At 46.3% G+C, this 20,391-nt stretch overlaps 1 long non-coding RNA gene across 1 annotated transcript; it reads left to right on the top strand.

The window, feature by feature from the left end:
* Window positions 1–2,939: 2,939 nt before the first annotated feature.
* On the top strand, window positions 2,940–9,178 carry LOC135361702 (uncharacterized). Its single transcript, XR_010405388.1, has 3 exons — window positions 2,940–4,008; window positions 4,693–4,812; window positions 6,605–9,178. It is a non-coding gene; the product is annotated as an uncharacterized LOC135361702 (long non-coding RNA).
* The last annotated feature ends 11,213 nt before the right edge of the window (window positions 9,179–20,391 follow it).

The following is a 20,391-nucleotide window of genomic DNA, read 5'->3' as shown; positions in this document are numbered from 1 at the left end:
TCTGGGAGTCACGTGGATGGACACAGAGCCCCTGGGGAAGGTGTCTCAGGGGCTAGACTGTGCTGGGGTCCCGAACTGGCTGGAGACACCACGAACTCCTCGAAATAAGGTTTCTGCCACCCATCAGAAGAACGGAAGTTCCACATAGAAACTGGATTAGAGAAAGACAAAATTTTGACTTTATGCACATGAATGGGTGACCGGAGGTTTCATATCCAGCACACAGGATCAGAGCAAGGATGACATGAGACTGTCATAGACGTCCCCTGGTACAGTTTCTGCCACATACTTAGGGCACAGCAGATCATGGCAGGACGTTTTCCACCCACCCCCCACGCCCCCCAGATTTGCTCTGTACTCCTCCACTGGGTCTTGGCTGTGGGAAGCTGACCTCATGGGCTGGAACACAACACGGGGCGTATTTGCCCCCTGGCTTCCATTTGGGTTTGGCCCACGGGAGGCGCCAACAGAAAATGGGAGGAAAGAACATGGGGGTGTTCATTCCCCGGCTTTGGCAAGGGCTCCTGCCTGGTGGCCCTCTCCCAGGGGCATGGCTCTCACCAAAGTTCCAGTAAGTGCTCCTTCTCTTCGCCCCGAAGGCCTGTGGGTGGAAAGGGCTTCCCCACTCTTGCTGGCCCTGGGACGCTTCGCTCTCCCCCTCTGCTTTCCCTCAACCCTGTGCACACCTTTGTAAATAGTCCCTTCCTTTTGCTCCTGTGAATCACCTCTTCAGAGAGTGCTGTTTCCTGCTGGGGCCCCGAATGTTGCTCTTGTTAGAATCCCTTTCAGTTTGAGAATCAGGTCTGGTATTCCTGTGCGATCCAATGGAGTCAGCAATCCTTTCTGAGCCTCGGTTCCTTCATCTGTTAAATGAGAATATAATACCCCAGCCTTTCCTCCTTCCAAGGGATATTATGAGAAATGAGAATATAGGTGAAAATACTCAGGGAAAGGTAAATAGTAACTATTAACAGAATGATTAAAAGTGATAATAGGGGGGTCGCCTGGGTGGCTCAGTTGGTGCAGTGTCCGACTCTTGGTTTCGGCTCAGGCCATGATCTCAGGGGCTGTGGGATCGACCCCCGAGTCAGGCTCTGTGCTCAGTGGGGAGTCTGCTTGAGATTCTCTCCCTCTGCCCCTCCCAACTCTCTCTCTCTCCAATAAATAAAATAAATCTTTAAAAGACTAATAAAAAAAAACCGATAGTAGTAGTAAGTTTCCTGCCCGTAGCTCTCCCCCGGCCCATCTCTTCTCTCCAGCACCAAAGCAGTGACTCCGTCTTGGGTGCCGGCAAAGCTGCTGTCCTTTGTTGTGAAGTCCTGTGCCTGTGGAAAGGTGACACTTTGTGACCAGATCCAGCCACCACTCTCAGAGCCACTGCCACCATGTTGATGAATGACCGCAGTGGGCCCAGGGCTCGGTGCCCCCTCTGAGCTCCGTCCCCCGCCCTCGCCTCCCCCGGCTGTGTTCGCTGGGAGCTAGTCCGGCCCCTACCCTCGCTGAAGCCCCATGGGCACCAGGGTCCCTCCCGTGGGAGCAGAGCGGGCCAGGCAGGATGCAGTGAGAGCCGGCGGGAATTCAGACTGCTCCGAGCTCCCTCCGTCAGAAAGAGAATTGCCGGCGGCGTCTTCACGGCCAGGTGGGCTGCGAGGGCCCCAGAGCTGAGTGCCAGGCCTGCTGGGGATGCTCTCCATGTCCTGTGCCCATTTCAAAACAAGAGCATGTTCCTTGGCTTCTCCCGCCCTTCCCTCCAAGCTCTTCTCCATCCGGTGTTTTCACTGTCCTTTTCTACAAAGCTCGTCCCCTTTACTCGGCCTGACCAGGCAGGGACACCAGGATCAACAAGGCCAATGGTGGCCTCCGTGTGATCAAGAGATCTCAGACCCAAGTTGTTTAGAATCAGAAGTCAATACCTCTGGAACTATAGAGAGAACGATCACGAAGCAGTTTAGGACTGTGTTCTGCTGCATTAAGCAGAAACCTGCCGAGAGTGGATTGATTCAAAGAGGTTTATTTTTTTCTTTCTCCTTTTTCTACTTGTAAAAAGATCTAGGGGCAGGTAGCCCTGGACTGTTACAGCTACTCAAAAGGTGTTCTTGGGGCGCCTAGGTGGCTCAGTCGGTTAAGCATCTGCCTTTGGCTCAGGTCATGATCCTGGAGTCCGGGAATAGAGCCAGGCCTCAGGCTTCCTGCTCACTGGGGAGTCTGCTTTTTCCTCTCCCTCTGCCCCTCCCCCTCTGCATGTGCACTGTCTCTCTCAAATAAAAAAAAAATATATATATATATGTATATATATATATATTATTATTTGGTGTTCTGATGGCAGCTCACCTCTAGGTAGCCACCCCATTTGCATCTGAGACAGAAAGAAAAGGGCGGGGCCAAGGACAAAGAGCGAATGAAGATCCCATCAGGTCTACTTCTCAAAATTTGACCCCAAACTCTCAGCCAGGACATCCCTAGCACATGTGGGTTACATGGGCGTCTAGGGTCTAGCCTGGGAATCGAAGCGTCATTAATTACATGGTGCCCATGGGAAAGTCTGTTCTGATCTCCAACGCTGTGATCCAGTTGAACTGTTGGACATGGACCAAAGTTACACTGGGAAATGCCTGGGTCAACTGTAATCAGATGTGTCAAATCCGGCAATGAGGCTGGGCTTGGAAAGCTGCAGGGGGTGGGGTGGGAGAGGGACAGGAAGGGAGAGAAACGTGGGCGTCATAGCAGTGTGACAAGACTGGGAAAAGGCGGGGGCTGCAGCAGGCGTGGCTACGTGCTGTCCCTGTCACCAGACAGCTCAGAGGGGAAGGCTTCCCGAGCTCATGTCTGTCAAGAGACTCCTCACTGAGCATCCCTTTCTCTGGCTCTATTTAGTGGAAAACAGTGTCCGTGGCCCGCTCCCTGGGCCTTCTCCTCAGAAGCAGCTATGGGGGAAGGAGTGTGAGACGGAGGCCTTCCGGAGGCTTCCAGATTTAAACCAATCCCACAGACATGCGACAGAATTGCCTATAGAGAATTGTATTATAGCCAAGTGCCAGGGGATATATTTATCTGTGCCTGAGGTTCTCATCTCTTTTTAAAGAAAAAGCCACACATTTGGCTAAAAGACAAAGTGGAAAAAATGTACTCTTGAGTAAATATTCAGGATGGTTGCTCAGAATATTTGAAATGATGAACTATGTGGGAAAAAAAAAGTGCCTGTGACAAATTGTTAGCAGGCTATATTTGGGGGTCCAAATCCAGGGCCCCCGCCAACTGAGTTCACCCAGCCTGGGTGTTTTTCCATGTCTATTTATAACTATCCACACATTCACACACAAAAAATGCAGTGGACATTTGACTTCATTTCTAGATGACTAAAATGCTCTAAATGTATCAGATTACAGCACGTGAGAACCTGTGGCATGGCCTGCGATTAGCCTTACTTACTGGAGAAGGATTAATCAATGTGCAGAAAACAACGAAACAGGATCCTTTGGGAATTTGGAAGTATGAAAACAACTTCTGCTTTATTTCCTTTGTAAAAATATAATTGACTTCCACAAAACTTGATTGCGCTCCAACCGTGCGAACGGCTAACTTGAGACCTGCATATAAGGAAGGGCACAGTCTCTAGTCCCAAGGAATTTTCTGGGGAGGTACAGATACTGGAATAAAATACATTCAAAGGATGATCGGTGCCTTCACGGAACCGTGGGCAAGGATACTGGGCACAGAGAAGAGGGAGTGAATGCAATGAGCAGGGGACGTCTCCCAGCAACCATTCCTTCTGCTCCCTTTAGGAAGACACACGGTTCCCGGCGAGTATGGCTGATGTGGAACACGACCTGGCTGGGCCAATCAGAGTTCTCCATCCCCCTGGGCACAGTTCATGTGCTCTCTAAGCTGGACCAATCAGAGAGAAGATCAAGACTTGCTGGGAAAGCGACTAGAAAGACTCCCCTCTTTTTGTTGGATTTGAACGAAGAAGTTCCCAGGTGCTGCTGAAAGCTGTTTTGTACCCGTGAGGTGAGTCAGCTTTCAGACGGGGTTGACTGCAGAAGGTGAAGGAAGAGACAAAAATAAACCAGTCCCTGAATCACCAGAATATTGTTTACCTAACACCATTTTTATTCTTGATTTTTCAGTCACAGGAGGCGATAAATTCCTCCCATTGTTAACGTCAGTTTGAGTTGGGTGGTTTTGAACTTCCAGTTAAAAGATCCTCAACTAATATAGGATGAATTAGGATGTACTTCGTGAGGGGGGGCATATAATAACCTAAAACTTGGGAGATGAGTAGGACTGGGACCGGCGAGGTGGGAGAGGACAGGGATGTTTCCAGCGGCTGAAATGTTGCATGTGGCTGAAGGGTGAGCCCTGTTCCAACTAAGCTGACCCTGGAAAACTGGGCTGGCTCAGGTCATGATGAGTAGTGAAGGACACACTAAGGAATTTCCTCTTAATGTGGTAGGCAGTGTTTGTGTGGGTGCGATAGGATGTTCCCTGTAACCCTTCCCAGGTACCAGAGTTCATTCATTATATTAGCATTTGCTGTTCGGAGGGCTGGGGGTCAAATTTTATAGCAAATGTAAGACAGAACGGAGAATGTTCCAGTGACAAATCAAAGACTGTATTAGTTTTCTAGGGCTGTCATAACAAATTATCACAAACTGGGAAGCTTAAAACAACAACAATTTAATTCTCTCGCAGTCTAGAAGCTGGAAGTCCAAAATCAAGATGTCGCCAGCGTCATACTCCCTCAGAAGGCTCTAGGGGAGGATCCTTCCTTGCCTCCTCCAGCTTCCGGCGGCCCTGATAACACCTGTTGTGGTAGTTTTACTCCGGTCTCTGCTTCTGCCTTCACATGGCCTTCTTCCTGCCATCTTTCTGTCCTCTCCTCTTCTTCTAAGGGCACCAGTCATTGGATTTAGAGCCCGCCTGAAATCCAGGATAATTTCATCTTGAGATACTTAACTAATTATCTCTATAAAGACCCTCTTTCCAAATAAGCTCTCATTCTGAGGGTCCAACTGGCACGAATTGGGGGGGACACCACTCAACCCACCACACTGACCAAAACCCGAAGCCAACTTATGCTCCATCATTCATGCCACTTAAACCACGGGTCCCCGTCCTGATGGCTGTGCTGGGGCCAATGATGCACATTGCTGGACCCTCAGGTCTCCTGTGAGCCCGCCCAGGTGTGCCCCCTTCATAATTAGAAGAATTTACTGAGAACTCATGATGTAAGATTACAACACTAAAAGCTTCCTCTTCGAGTGTAGGTACCCCTGTTGGCTTCTGACAGGGCAAGGTTGTACTTGAACAACAAGTACGAGTGAAGAAAATAACAACAAAGGAAGGGCTTGGCAGGAAGGCCTTATAAGCCCGCTCTACAGATGCGGCTCAAATAAGCAAGGTGACTTGCTCAGAGGGGAAGGGACAGTGCCAAGCTGCAAGACACTCCTTCGAACTCCAAACTTGCGTCTGTAACCTCTTTTACTACTTTCTTGGCTCAGGACAAAAGTAAAAGACAGCGGGAAAGTTTAGTGAATTACCTTGACTCTTGCTATCCTGATGGTCAAGTCAAGGGAGAGAAAGGGAAAGCCACTGAGCAGTATATTTGAAAGCCTGAGCTCCCTCTCTGAATTGACAAATTTTTACTGTCAGGTATTTTAGTGACATCGTGCTGGGAGGCGCAAGGCCATAGGAGATGGATCTGATGCTGTCAGGACATTTTGTTTCTGGGTTGATCCATAGCCTAACAGTAGTGGGGGGCAGTGAACAGGAAAGACTTTTATGGGGGGCATCATTCAATTTCTAAATATAAAAAAAATCAGCGACTCAACTTTTGACAGGGACCCAGGAGAGGGACTTTGGATAGAGTCATTATAGACTGTTCTCTGAATCCAATAGGCTAAAGTGGTTTTATGGCTCAAAAGGCTAAGCCAATTGGGACATGATTTCTTAGGGTTTTGGAAGCAAACCCGAATATATTGTCCTTCTCCCTTGCATTTGCACCTGGCATTGTGCGCATTTCTGGTGGTCTGATGTCAAGAAAACTACTGTAATTCCTCATTTGTTTAACTGATAGGGGATACGACCTCCATATGAGTGCATTTTCCAGGTAATTGAAGATCAACCCGTTGAGAACGAAAACATTTGAATTGTCACCCTTTGGGGAGGACGTTTTCCAAATGGTAGCGCACATCCTGGCACCTTCTCAGACAAGGCAATGAGAGCATGACTCGGGGTCACTAGTGGGAATGTCACATTCTGCAACGTACAGCGATGCAGCAGAACAGCATAGCGGACAGTCAGGGCTCTTAATCGGGCTTGTCCCAGCTTTGAATCCCCGCTGTGCCACCCACCAGCTGTGCAATCTTATAGAAGTGACCTAAACTCTCAGCCATTTTCCTCTTACATAGGGTGGAAATAATAATTCTCCCCTCCTGGGAACGAGATTGTGTACATACATAATATACAAAAAGCTTTTAGGAGCATACTTGGACAAATAGAACGCGCCCCTATCGTTAGTATTATCAGCGATGCACAAAAAAGGCAGCTATTCTTACTGCCCCTACGCTGACTAAGCCATCTGTCTGCTTTGTGTTTCTTTCAGTTTTCCTGCAGCAGCGAGGTGATCTGATTACTTCCTCACTGCCAGACCTCCCCCTGCTGAGGGTGCTTGTCCCCGGCCGCCTTCCTCATACTTCCTCATTCCATTCATTCATTAACATCCACTGGTGACAAAATACAAAGTGGGAAATGAATGCCAAGCAAGATTCCAGATACAGGGTTTTGGGAACTGAAGGAGAGGGGATGAAGACACGAAGAACGGATGAGTGTGAAGGAATTGCTACGAAGGGCAAAAGAACAAGAGGAGGATGACAGAGTACATTCCATCAGCCTGAGAGACCCCTCCCCAAGCGCGCCCCTAGTTTTCCGTTGTCATCAAATAGCAGCATAGAACACCATAGAGTTCGCTTTTGGCACGAGCGAAAGGGCTGAAAGAATCCCAGAGGTCCTCCAGGGTCATGTCCTTCAGGATGCAGTTACGTAAACTTTGATGCCTCAAACTCAGCAGATCCCAAATGCTAACTGTATCACATTCACAGCCAAAACAGCCTGTCCTCCTTACACGTCCATGTTGTCTGTCGGCAGTACATGCAGTAACACTGCTGAAAATCTGCGGGATGCTGGGAATCTAGCCCCACGCTTGCCCCCCACCACCAGTTATGCCAGACCTTCTTCTCTCTGGTCCACTCCTCTGTCCCTGTCCATCTCCATTCCTCACCTCTGGTCAGGGGTCCTTTGATCCTTTACCTACAACTTGGCTCGTTCCTGGGGTGCCTGGGTGCTCAGCTGGTGAAGAGTTGACTCTTGATTTTGGCTCAGGTCATGATCTCAGGGTGGTGGGATGAAGCCCTATGTTGGGCTCTGCGCTTAGCACAGAGTCTGCTTATTCCTCTCCTTCTGCTCCGCCTCCCTCCTCAAATAAATAAATAAAATCTTTAAAACAAAACAAAACAACCAGCTTGGCTCATTCCTGCTAGTGAATACAATGTCCTAGATCCTTTCGGGAGGAGGGATCCAGAAGACGGGACCCTCTGTATCAAAGCTGCAGAGAAGAATGTCTGGGAAAGGTCGATACAATCGGCAATAAGAGGCCATTTTTTTTGGTTGTAATCTACTTTGGTAGTTCTAGTCTAAAGTGCAGTTGAATCAGCACTATACTGAAATATCCACATATGCAGCGACAGAGACTTGCCCTCAGCATGAGCGTCAGTTCAAAGGATGAGTGAGTCTCCAGCCCATACCCTTTATTTTGCAGAAATGGAAATTGGGCCCAAAGAACTAAGTGTCTTGCCCAGGAGAGTGACACAGCAGAGTCTAGAATCTCAGGGTCCCTGAGTCCACCTAATGTTTTTTTCCCACTAAATCAGTGGTTCTCAGCATGGATTCATATTAGAATCACCCAGAGGGCTTTTTAAAAAAATACCTGTGCCTGGCTTTCCCCCAGAGATTCTGATGTAAAAGGCCTCGGATAGAGCTCAAACCTCTTTTTTTTTTTTCTTTTCTTTATTTTTAACCTCAGTGGAGAACAACTGGACAAGAGCTAGGCTCACCCTTTTCCTGGTTGAGCCTTTTACCCTCTGATTCAGCTCCTTGAAGGGAAGTAAAGGAAATAATGACATTTCAATTCAAATGAAAAGCAGCATGGAGTTGGTGAAGCAGAAAACATTCGAAGCAAAATGACATTAGAGATAAAATAGTCCAGTGGTTTTTAAAAAACTTAGCTGTGAATACCTTTCTCCAAGTGAATTCTTCAGAGCTGGCCCCCTCCTTCAGCAGTTGAGGCTGGAACTCATTGGCTTGCTATGGACATGCGGGCACCAGGATGGGCATTGGGGACAGTCAGTAGAGGCCAGGAAGTCCCCCGGTCGCAGGGACGAGTCAGGTACAGTTGGCAGTGCTCTTCAGGGTCAGCACTCGAGTGTCCTTGCTCACCTGTCTGGGAAGCCAGAGATCCTCGGGGAGAAAGCAGGGCCTGGGAAGTATGGCTCTTCCATTCTCGTGTGTTGGAGGTGGTAAAATGCACTGTTGACTTTTTTTTTTTTTTTAAGATTTATTTATTTATTTGAAAGAGAGAGAGGCAGCGCATGCAAGAGAGCACAGGGGTGGGGAGGAGCAGAGGAGAGGTAGAGAGAGAGCATCTCACAGACTCCCCGTTGAGCCCAGAGCCCCATGACGCAGGGCTCAATCCCACGAACCCGAGATCATGACCTCAGCTGAAATCAAGAGTAGGATGCTCAGCTGACTGAGCCACCCAGGCTCCGTGCACTGTTGATTTCATCACAGCTTTGTGGGGCCCAAACCAGTATATGCTCATGTCCACAATTTAAGAAAACTTAATGGATAGTAGCAAACATTTCTCTGTATAGTTAATTACATGCTACTGCCCTTTTTATTGTAGAGTTAACATCTTATTTAAGCATATCTCAACTTTTTCTGTGTACAGTAGAAGTTTTTATTTAAGCACATCCCGACTCTGGAGATTTTTATGAACTGCTGTTGGCAGGGATTCACAGCACCCAGATAACATGTGACCTTCATAACCTAAACTTGATGACAACCTTCAGAACTGACCAGTGTATCGAGATTATATATCTGCTTTTCCTCTTAGGTTAAACTAGTTTAATTTTTCCTTTCAATGGAATGACCTATTATTGGAATTAAAACAATTTTCTTGGAAATCAGCAGAAGCTTATGATAGATGGTTGTTTAGAATCTGAGAAAAAGTTATCTTCCTAAGCTAAGCAAGGTTAGCTAAAAACAAAAACAAAAACAAAAAACATCCAGACATTCAGTGATTTCGGTTGCATTTTACTGCATTGGTATATGACAGGTAATCTTTGGCATATAAATAGTTTCTGTCTCCACACTGCAGGGCAGTGTAACATTCCAAAGACATTTTTTTAAATTTAAATTCAATTAATTAACATATAGTGTATTATTAGTTTCAGAGGTAGAGTTCAGTGATTCATCAGTCTTATATAACACCCAGTGCTCATCACATCACGTGCCCTCCTTAATGCCCGTCCCCCAGTGACCCCGGCGCCCCCAGCCCCCTCCCCTCCAGCAACCCTCAGTTTGTTTCCTGAGATTAAGAGTCGCTTATGGTTTTTCGCCCCAAAGACACTTTTTTTTTTTTTAAGATTTTATTTATTTGCGAGAGAGAGAGAATGAGAGACAGAGAGCATGAGAGGGAAGAGGGTCAGAGGGAGAAGCAGACCCCCCGCTGAGCAGGGAGCCCCATGCGGGACTCAATCCCGGGACTCCAGGATCATGACCTGAGCCAAAGGCAGTCGCTTAACCGACTGAGCCACCCAGGCGCCCCCCAAAGACACTTTCGATGAGAGTTTGGGATCCACACTGAAGACTCTGCAATGTGGGATGGCATCAACACAGAGAACTCAGCTGCAGATGACGGGCTGCGGGAATACGTCCCGGGAAGGACTGAACGTGCACACAGGCAGGTGAAGACCATCAGGCCATTAGTAGCCACCACCTGGGCCCGGATATTCCAACCATGTGCTTTCATTTTTGGCGTTACTTGCAAGGTGCATCCTCTCAGAGTTGTAAATTATGTAAGAAAATATTAGGGAAATACGGAACTTGAAGGAGTCAAGGGAAGGAGCTTGGGTTTTCTGCAATTTGGGCAGGTGGGGGTGCAGAGTCATTACCTTTGAGGTATGTCCTTAGTCTGTGGCCACAGCTTGCCTGGAACTGAGGACATGTCAGATCGAGTGACATTTTATGTGTCGTGGGGCTGAGGGATGAACAGTTTTTCAATGCAGTTTTCTACCGAGTGTGTTGTTGGTTTTTAAGATCCTGAGTAGGAAGTCTAGGAAATCACAAAATTGAAAAGGAAATGATGAAGCCCCACTGTACAGACTTGCTTTTGGAGGACTGCACAATCCCATCACCCTTGAGCAAAAATCTCCTCCTGCCCTTTGATGCAGGGGAGAGAGAGCACCATCTCCAAGACCCAACACGGGGAGAGCAAGATGAGCTGTTGCCCCTTTCTTTCTGACTAGAATGGGTTGGATGGGGAATATAACTTATTTCCACTTTCAGGGGTTGGCCCGAGGGACTGGAGTCTGAAAATACGCAGAGTCTTTTTAATCGCAAGAAGGACCAGCTTAATGAAAGCGGGGTTGCCATTGTGAAATTAGATGCAAGATTTGAGAATTAGTTCTGACCTAGTGGTACAGTCATAAATAAACTATTAATAGTATGACTTCCATTTTGTTCAGTAACTTTATATCTCTGAACAGGAAGGTCACATTGTTTTGCTCTCCAGTTGCATGGAGCAAAGTTCTGGGGTTCTCTCCATAAACCCAAAGGGGATACCGTGTGATGATGAGAGCTAGCTTTTTGGGCTTTTCCAGGCAGAATTTTCAATAGTGTGTTTCTTGGGCATTCTTAACCATCACTTAGAGCCACCACCTTGGCCATTTTGTGGGGACATCCAAATCCATACATGAAAAGGAAGTGGTCCCAGGGTTGACAAAAAATACTGCATTATATGGGCTGCATCAACCCAATCTGACCACTTGACATTTTGAGTCTAAAGACTCTTTCAATTTCTCAGACTCTGGCAGGAACAGGAGAACATCTTGGGTGTTTCTAAAATTCAGTGACCTCTTTAATTCATTCCACTTGAAGGAATAGTTAAATTTCTGGACCTCAGTTTTTCAAGGCTTTCCAGAATGGACATAGGCCATCAGCTCCCCCTACAGGTCTGAGTCTTTCTTGCCAGGAAATTCTTGGAGGTCCACCATGAAAATGGATTCTGGAGAGAATCTACATCCGGTCTCACAGATGGTCTCACGCTTCAGCTGCTGATAATCGACCCACCTCTCTGCTGGGAGATGCACGTTCTGGGAAAGCACCTAGGTCTGATCTTACAAGTACATAAAATGCCTCAGGAAAACACAGAGCCAAACAGGAATTCCGGGGCCCTGTTAATGGCTTCCTTGCACAACACGAATTTCTTAATACTCTATTCTCTCTCTCCTTTGTAAGCACCATGGCCTTTTGGTAGATTTATTACAGATAAAATTCCCTCTATAAGAACCACGTGTTGGGCGCCTGGGTGGCTCAGTCGTTAAGCGTCTGCCTTCGGCTCAGGTCATGGTCCCAGGATCCTGGGATCGAGCCCCACGTCGGGCTCCCTGCTCTGCGGGAAGTCTGCTTCTCCCTCTCCCACTCCCCCTGCTTGTGTTCCTGCTCTCGCTATGTCTCTCTCTGTCAAATAAATAAATAAAATCTTAAAAAAAAAAAAAAAAGAACCACGTGCTAAGAAGTGACATGCATGCTTGTGGTGTGTGAATTCTACACATTGTTTCTCAAAAAGTTTTGGATTGTCCCAAATTTTATATGCTAGTTTTTTATTCATTCATTCATTCAACAAATATTGTGGTAGGCACTGTGATATGTGACTGATACATGATAGATCTTGTTTTAGGCACCCTGGATAAAGAAAAGACCAAGAGAGACTAAGGTCCTATGTTCAGGGGGCTTAAGTACCAGGGAGTAAGTCACATAATAAACAAGCACATGAACAAATATATAATATGATTTCATGGGGAGGTGGTGCAATAAAGGAAAATAAAGCAGGCTAAAAGATTGGAAAGACTGGTAGGGTATACTCTTTTTGAGAGAGTTGGTAAAGGTCGGTTCAATCAGAAAGTTGGGTGGTGGGACAACAATCCATGCCAACATGTGGGTGAAGAGGGTGTCAGGAGAGCAAAAGCATGTGCAAGTGTCCTGGGGCAGAAATGAGCTTGTGTGTTCCAGGAAAGCAGGAAGGCCCTTGTGCCTAGAACAGAGAGAGTTTAAGGAGAGAGTGATAGCAGATGAGATCCAAGAAGTAGGCAAGGTCCTCTATGGAGGATCTTCTAGAGTATGGCAGGGAGTTTGGCTTTTATTATGAGATGAGCAGCCATTGGAGCTCTTTGAGGAGGGGAATGATGTGATCTGCTTTGTGGCTTTAAAGCTTCACTGTGTGGAGAAAAGATTCAAGGAGCATGCGTGTGGAATCTAGTCAGGTGGCCATTGCAGAACCCCAAGTGAGAGGTGATGGTGGCTTGGTGGAGTCATCGAAGGGGTAAGAAGTAGACAAATTCTGCATGTATTTTGAGGGTCGAGCCATGGGACTCGCCGGTAAACTGGATGGAGGAAGCAAGAAAAAGAAAGAAATCAGTAGGACTCCCAGGTGTTTGGCCCCGGGGAACTGGGCAATTAACTGGGACTGGGTAGACTGGGGGAGGAACGAGTCTGAGTGGGTGGGTAGAATCGGGAGTTCTGGTTGGACAAGTGAAGTTGCAGAAACTTCACCATCTGGAGCCGGGGAGCAGGCAGCTGGATCTGTGAGTCTGGAGCACGCGTGTGACGCAGGAATAACCCAGGGAAAGTATTTATGGAAAGAGGAGCTCCACTCCGTGAGATGTTGTGACATTGCCTTGTGGGTCTGCTCCTTTCCTGGGTCTCGGTTTCCTCATTTGTCAAATGATGGGTTGGCGGGCCTCTCAGGGTCTTTTCCACTCAACAAGTACAAAATAGAACATTAGCATTTAAATTCACAGGGCAGCAGGAGAGGGTTGAGCCTGCTGTCATTGGGACTTAAGACCAAAGTGAGGTGTGAGAGCCAAAGAAGACTGGCAGCTTATCTTAAGAATTGGAACTGGAAACGTATCTTTGCGAAGGAACCGTAGCTGCTGCCTGTTTCGAAAATAGGGGTGTTGGGGAAGGAAACACTTCAACAGCAGAGGATGAACTTGCTCAAGGCAACACGGCATGACACGGCGCTGGGGGTAAACCGGATCTTGGGGGAAGGGCACTGGTCAGTACCGTCCCTCTTATCACCATGACCCGTAGATAGCACTGGTGTCGGCTGGGAGCATTGCAAATCGAGAAAGAACACGTCCATAGAGGACTTTGTTTTGTCTTTTGCTTTACTCTTTTTGATACTGTTCTAAATTGCCTGGAGAATTTTTCAGTTTATTTTGTTTTGTCTCTCATTTTTTTCGGAAGTAGCCCTTAATGGAAAAAGACAACAAGCATTTGTATCTTGCCTTCCGGAGTTATCAAGCGCTCCCACGCCTCTCGCCACCTCATGGGATCAGCAGAACAGCCCTAGGGGCTGGGAAGGTCATTACCTAATCCTGTTTCAGAGATGGAGGAAGCAAGCGGCCGAGGGGGGCCAAGAGGTGAAGCAGCAGACAAGATAGGGGATGAACTCATTCTCAAATCCAGGTTTTCCGAATCCTCAACTCTTTCCTCTTTCCATCACTCCATCCAACGTTCCAAACCAAGAGGCCTGGACAGATTACTTGGCCAAATTCTCCGACACCGCAGTGACACAGTGGATTCTTCAGGTGCTTTAGTTTTTGATTGGAATGTAATTTTAAACAGCCTTGGTTTAGTTTTTCATGTTGCTTTGTTAAGCTTCCCTTATATTGCTAAAGAGTGAGGCCCGCGACCCATCAGAGAGCATGTTTCCAAAGCACTTCAAACAGAACCATTAGGCTGTGTGTTCACACTTCTAAAGGTGTTTATAAATACTGGCTTTCTCTTTCATGGTGATCCTCGGCAAAAGGGAAGACGATCGCAGTAGTTATCACTAGTAGAGGGATGACTAAAGTCTAAGTTCATGCAGTTCAGTGCAGAGGAGGTGTGGGATGAGGCAGCCAGGGGCCTCGGGTCCAGAAGAGCCTTGCAATTGCTTGCAGTTAGTATTGCCACCTAAAAAAATTATCCATCCCCCCTCCCCCCAACAAATAAAGATGAAAATGACTATTCCACTACTCTCACAGATTCTGTGGCCCAGTGCTTAGACAAGGCAGAGGGACGGTGGCCTGGTGAAGTCTGAGCAGATTTCAGGGCTGGAGGTGACTCAGCAGCTGGGGCTAGAAGCCCTAGAGACGTTTTACTCATGGGGTTAGTGGTTGATTGGCCACTGGTGGAACCTCAGCTGGAGCAATCGATTGGAAGATCAGCGCGTGGTCTTTCCAAGTACTTGGGCTTCCTCACAGTGTGGAGACTTCTTACACGGAGACTCATGCTCCAAAAGCGAGTGTCCCAGAAAGCAAGGAAGATACCGCAGTGCCTTTTTAAATTAACCTCAGAAGTCATGCATCGTCACTTAGGCACATTCTGTTGGTTACAGCCAAGTCACAAGCCTTCTTAGAGTCGAGGGTAGGGGGCATCGACCCTGCCTCCCGATGGAAGGATGGTAAGGTCACATTGTAGGAAAACACGTACAATGGAAGGGATTGTTGCAGCCATCTTTGGAAAACCTCATCTGCCATGCGAGTGGGGATACATTACCTTTGGGTTTTCCCAACAATAGTGAAGGGACGTGCTCATCAACCAGACACCATTAAAGTATGGCTGGGGATATGGCTTATGGCCAGTTATAACTGGTTGGGTTTGAATCTTCTCTCCCAACCAACCAACCAACCCAGGAACCAATCCAGGAACAACCTAGATAAAGCAACACCTGGTAAGTGGCAGATACTGGGCTGAGAGACAAGGATACAACAGTGAATCAAACAGGTCTCTATCCTCAAGGATCCTCCTGGATCTTAAGCTGGTGTACATAAAGCTAGCTGGGGTAGAAGTTAAACTACAGATTCCTAGCCTCTTTCCCCCATTCTAATTCAGTTAGTTCCAGTTGGCACCTAGGACTCTGCATTGTAACAAGCCTTTGGGTGGTTCTGGTGTAACAGGTCTGAGGAGGGCACTTTGAGACATAGACTTCTGTGGCTTTTGTGCTACCCAGCTAGCCCCAGCTGGCCTGGCCTCTCCAAAAGGATGTGAAGCTCAGCCCTGGGAGTAGCTGGGGCCTCTACCTTGAACTCTCTATCTCAGTCCTAGGTGTAATTGCTGCTCCTTTCATCTGCTCTGCCTATGTTCTTTAGAGTTTTCTTTACTTCTTTTTAGCTAATCCTTTGTAACTTTAATCTCCTGTTATAGTTAATAACTCTTTCTATTAAACTTTGCCTGTTCAAATTACTATGTGATTCCTCTACAACTGTCCAACAAATATTCACACCATTTTCCTCGATCTTTATGGGAAAAATATACTTTCCTGCCCCACTGATGTTGGTCTTGGCCATGTGACTTGCTTTGGCCAATAGGGTATGAGCAGAAGGGACAGTGTACCAGTTCCCAGCCTAAGACTTAAGAGGCATCATCTGTTTCTACTTGCCCCAAGGATCAATCACCATTCCTCCAGCCTCGTCCCCCACACGAGACTGTCCAACCAATCCAGAGACCTGTGAGCTTGAAGATAAGTTATTAACATTTTAAACCACCAAACTTGAGGGGGAGGCATTATTAGTTACATGGCATTATTGTGACAATATTTGATCAATATACTCTCTCAGGGGTAGCTGTTGCAAACATGAGATTGGAGAAGTGGGTGGGGGGAAGAGCAGGTGGGCCTTCAGGAGACTGGTCGCTGTCCTAGGAGTGGCCAACAATGTGGTCACATTCCAGTACTAGAGTCATTGTTTTTTTCTTCCTGACATCATAAAATGTTCAGCAAACTTTTCAACAAATAGAACCAGAACAGCTGGCCTCCCACATGTAAAAAAATGAATATAGACACAGACCTTAACCTTTCATAAAAATTAACTCAAAACAGATCATAGACTTGAATATAAAATGCAAAACTATAAGCCTTCTAGAAAATAACATAGGAGACAATCTAGATAACCTTGGGTATGTGATGACTCTTTAGATACGACACCAAAAGCATGATCCATGAAAGAGAAAATTGATAAATTGGACTTCACTGAAATTTAAAATTTCTGCTCTGCAAAAGGCTCTGTTAAGGGAGAAGAAAAGATAGGGGGCGCCTGGCTGACTCAGGCGGAAGAGCATGCAACTCTTGTCTTGGGGTCGTGGGTTCAAGCCCCACGTTGGGTGTAGAGATTACTTAAAAGAATATTTAAGAGAGAGAGAGAGAGAAGATGAGCCACAGACTGGGAGACTGTGACACGTGCCAATGACACCAAATGCTGGTGAGGACGTGGAGCAGTGGGAACTTTCACTCATCACTGGTGGGAATGCAAAATGGTGCAGCCACCTTGGAAGACAGTTTGGCCGTTTCTTACAAAGCTAGATATAGGATTACTGTGAGATCTAGCAATCGTGCTCCTTGGTATTTACCTAAAGGAATCAAAACTTAGGTCCACATGAAAACCTGTACATGAGTATTTATAGCAGCTTTATTCATAATTAACAAAACTTGGGGGCAACCAAGATGTCCTTCCATAGGTGAATGGATACACAAACTAATACGTCCATACAATGGAATATTATTCAGCAAGAAAAAGAAGTAAGCTATCAAGCCACAAAAAGTTACGGAAGAACCTTAACCACAATATAAGCTTAATGCTTATATTGCTAAGCTATAGAGGCCATGAAAAGGCTACATACGATGTGGTTTGAACTATAAGCCACTCTGGAAAAGACAGACAAAACTATAGAGACACTAAGCGGATCCGTGCTTGCTGGAGGAGGGGGAGGATGGAGGAGGAGGGACGGATAGGTGGAGCACAGAGGGTTTTCAGGGCAATGAAGCTATTTCGTACGATACTGTAATGGTGGATACAAGACAGGAGGCATTTGTCCAACTCACAGAACACAACAACACAGAGTAAATCCTAGTGTAGACTTAGGGCTTCAGTTCCTAACAACGTATCACTGCTGGTTCATCAGTTGTAACACAATACCGCACTAACCTAAGATGCTGCTAAAAGGGGTGACTCTGTGCAGAAGAAGGAAGGGCCGGGTATGGGACTTTGTACTTTCAGTGTAATTTTTACTGTAAATCACAAACTGTTCTAAAATAGGAAGTCTGGGGGCACCTGGGTGGCTCGGTTGGTTAAGCATCTGCCTTCGGCTCAAATCATGAGCCCGGGGTCCTGGGATCAAGCCCTCATCGGGCTCCCTGCTCAGCAGAGAGTCTGCTTCTCCCTCTCCCTCCACTGCACCCCCTGCCTATGCTCTCCCTCTCTCTCTACCAAATAAATAAATAAAATATTTTTTAAAAAACTTAAAATAGGAAGTCTGTTGTTTTTTTTTAAATCATGGAAAGGAAAAATAAAAACTCAGTATCATCGATTTTAGAATTTTAGGTCCCTCTCCCCCCACAATTCTTCCCAGTGTATTGGATGATTTCTTTTCATTTTTACAGTGGCACAAAATGAAAACAATGCACACTGCATGTGTCTGTTTTTTTTTTTTAAAGATTTGTTTATTTTTAGAGAGAGAAAGAGAGCACAAGAGGAGGTGGGGGGAGGCTCAAAGGCAGAGGGAAAACCAACTCCCCACTGAGCAGGGCTCCATCCCAGGACCCTGAGATCATGACCTGAGCCGAAATCAAGAGTCGGCCGCTCAACCGACTGAGCCAGCCAGGCGCCCCACACTTTGAGTTTTATTTAAAACATTTCGTAGTTATAGATAGAGGTATCTACATATTTCACTTTATCATGTTCAACTCATCCATTGAAAATACTGATGTCAAGAACGCTATCCATGTTTTCACTCTGTAAGTCATGATTTTATGTAGGGCATTCTGCATAATCTTCACGGCAAAGGACGAGTTGGTGGGAAAATTAAATTTCCCCTTTCAGATCTGTCTCCCATGTGTGGTGGTTAATAGCAGTTTCTGGAAGAAAGGTCCTGGTACCACTGCCAAATTGTAGCTCCACAAACCCATGCCAAGTAAGCTGTTTTCCACGGGGACGACTCATCCAGCTGGCGTCACCCTACACTATGAGCTCCTAAAGATACCGCAGCTCTCAGCGCTGACGTCAAGGGGGATGAGAAAGCTACACGGCTGATTGCTTGCTCCGAGTCCCAGATTGGAAACATGAGCTTGCCCACATCAGAAGTTCCAGCTAACCTGACAAATGAATCCTCAAATGCTCCTTGTGATCACTTGTTTTAAAAAAGTTCCAGTGATTTTTCATTGTCCCAGGCTGTTGGGGACGGTTGCCTATTAGGAAGAAAAAAAAAAAAAAGGACAATAATCAAGTGGAAAATTTCCCCAGGCAGCGTAGAAAGAACAAAGTATAAAAAAGGATAGGAAGTTCCACTGCTGAAAAGAATAGATGGAGATTCTTGATCAAGAAGCCACGTTTTTAGGAAAGTAGGCTGTGCGGTTTTATTTTTAAATTGAGATGCTGTAAATGAAACACACTTCACAGCGTGCACTCTGTGTACTAACCTCTCTCCCCTGGTTTCATTTTATTCTTTTCTACCCTCATTTGCCCTTTGCCCCAATTTCCTTAACTCTTTTACAAAACTACTGTATTGTATGTTTTCATAAAATATTGGACGTGCTGTTTGATACAAAGTGAAGTGCGAATAAGTAAAAATGCCATATTGCAAAGCATTAATAATTTCTGAATTTGCTGTGACAGGTTGTTTTAGGTGAGTCTGCTTAAAATATCTCAAATCAAGTTCCATGGGGTGCCCAGGTGGCTCAGTTGGTTAAGCGGCCTCTTGGTTTCCGCTGGGGTCATGATCTTGGGGTGCTGGCATCGAGCCCCGCGGCGGGCTCGGCAGGAAGTCTGCTTCAGATTCTCTCTCTCCGTCTGCCCCCTAAATAAATAAATCTTTAAAAAATTTTCGTTAATTGAATATAAAAATAAATATTCCAGATTTTTGAAATCAAGATTGAAATAGTTACACCTGTTTTATTTATCTCCCAGTGTGTGTGTGTGTGTATTTAATATAAAATATCTATGTATCTATCTAGTGAGACATATAATACAAACTTCTAACTAGAGTTTCAGGGGCTCACTGCTCAGCTAAAATAGCCTTATTTGTGGGGCGCCTGAGTGGCTCAGTCGGTTAAGCGGCTGCCTTTGGCTCAGGTCATGATCTCAGTGTCCTGGGATCGAGCCCCACATACGGCTCTCTGCTCAGCGGGGAGTCTGCTTCTCCCTCTAACTCTCTCCCTCTGTGCTTTCCCTCTCTTTCTCTCTCAAATAAATAAATGAAATCTTTTTAAAAAATAGCCCTATTTGTGAATTAGAAAGCCAAACCCAGAAACCAGCCCTAGTGATTTAGCCCAGTTGCTTCTTTTCACCTAGGGTCCTGATGCTGCGTGGGTTCATACCCGCGAGGACTGGTCATGGGAAGAACTGTCAGTGGTAGAAGAAAGGAACTTGGATGGTATGGCTGTCCCAATCTGCTAATATTTGCCCCAACTTCTGAAGAGTCAGCCAAAAGTTAACACATGTTCTGGTAGCTACGGCATGAGCCCAAGGAAATCTAGAACCTCAAATCATGAGCCTGAGAAGGGGGTCACCTTTGTTTCTTTTTTTTTTTTTTTAAGATTTTATTTATTTATTTGACACAGAGAGAGAGACAGCTAGAGAGAACAGAAGCAGGGGGAGGGTCAGAGGGAGAAGCAGGCTTCCCACAGAGCAGGGAGCCCGATGCGGGGCTCGATCCCAGGACCCTGGGATCATGACCTGAGCCGAAGGCAGACGCTTAATGACTGAGCCCCCCAGGCGCCCCTCACCTTTGTTTCTAAAGGGAGTTTGGGACTGAATCCTGCTGTCTTGGGTCCAAATCCTGGCTGACAGGTGCTGACTAGCTGTGTAGCCCGGGGCAGGCATGTCACTTGCCTGCTGGAGCCTTGGCTTTCTCATTTCTAAAATGAGGAAATGATGCCCACCTGACAAGATAATGTGGGGACTAAACTATTTATATCTCATGCCCTAGTGACTGGCACATGATAAGGGCTCAATAAAAGTAATTATTAGGAGTAGATAATAGTTATAACAGTCATGAAATCTAATATGATTCCTAAAA

Source organism: Mirounga angustirostris, unplaced genomic scaffold (genome assembly GCF_029215605.1).
Source record: "Mirounga angustirostris isolate CCGP_5_RB_7025 unplaced genomic scaffold, mMirAng1.0.hap1 SCAF_10, whole genome shotgun sequence".
In the NCBI taxonomy this organism is placed as follows: Eukaryota; Metazoa; Chordata; class Mammalia; order Carnivora; family Phocidae; genus Mirounga; species Mirounga angustirostris.
This window is presented reverse-complemented; position numbering and strand designations above follow the sequence as displayed.